Raw genomic sequence first — 1,167 nt, 5'->3', positions numbered from 1 at the left:
ATTGCGACTGCTGTTGAGCACATTTAAATTCATACATTCACTGTTTTCTGTTTAAACTGTTAGATTTAAGTGATGCTACAAAATAATTCGTTAGTCGTGAGAAATGGCAGTACATTAAGAATGTAAAAACATAATTTTTCAAACCACTAAGCTATAATAATCTCATCAGAAATTGAAATAAAGAGGAAAAAATGTTGAAGGTACATATATGAGCAAAGCAACGCAATTTGATTGTTTCTATTAAAAATTGACTTAACACGAAAAACTTGATGGAATTTACTAATTACAGATCTTTTCAATTTGCAATAAGAATGATATAATTATTCGATTCATTATGATACTATTTTGTATTTGAAACTAAATCTCATGTTAAGGTCATATTTTTCGATATAAATTTGCTACATTCAGCGATTTACATAACAAATACTCAGGTAATGTATTCACGAGTTTATGTCAGCGTTTCTGTTTTATCTCATAAAATCTCTATATCCAAGGATTCAATTACTGGCATTGTTCGAAAAACAACTCCCCGAAATCATCAACATACAAAGAACAACTTTTCTCTAGATTTGAAACTTCAATAATACAGTTTTATCATTCGCTAGTTGCATCGCATCGTCTCAATTTTCTATTTCAGATACAAAGGTAATTTAAAGTCAATCAATATATTCAGATGCCGACATTCTCGATTCTAGACAGCCTGTTACTTAAACTTTGTTCACAAAAACACATTATTTATACAAGAGTAGATAACTTCTTGCAAAACTCCGAAGCGCACTGGATAAATTCGCTTGGAATAGCTAGAAAGACAGCTACCACTTTCCTTTGCTGGAAGTTTAGTTACGGAAATTTAGAAGTTTCATTGTTTCTCACTCATTCAGGAAAATTACTGTTTGCAATGTAAATATTATTTCGGTGATTGATATTTTTGGTACATCATGCGGATAATTCGGTTTTGGGTTATTAAGTTTAGTCAAATAACTGTATGAATAAACAAGATTATTTAGATTTTATATAGCTACTCAACTTTCCGCTACAACTCGTTTAAATACCGAAGGATTTGTTTATTCTGTTATGAAAGTAAGCGTACTTCTCACAGCTTCTTCAATTTAGAAACTTTATACCTAATGTTCATACTTTGCCTACATCACAAACATGTATATGGGA

This window comes from Diorhabda sublineata, unplaced genomic scaffold (assembly GCF_026230105.1).
Source record: "Diorhabda sublineata isolate icDioSubl1.1 unplaced genomic scaffold, icDioSubl1.1 Dsub_87, whole genome shotgun sequence".
In the NCBI taxonomy this organism is placed as follows: domain Eukaryota; kingdom Metazoa; phylum Arthropoda; class Insecta; order Coleoptera; family Chrysomelidae; genus Diorhabda; species Diorhabda sublineata.
This window is presented reverse-complemented; position numbering follows the sequence as displayed.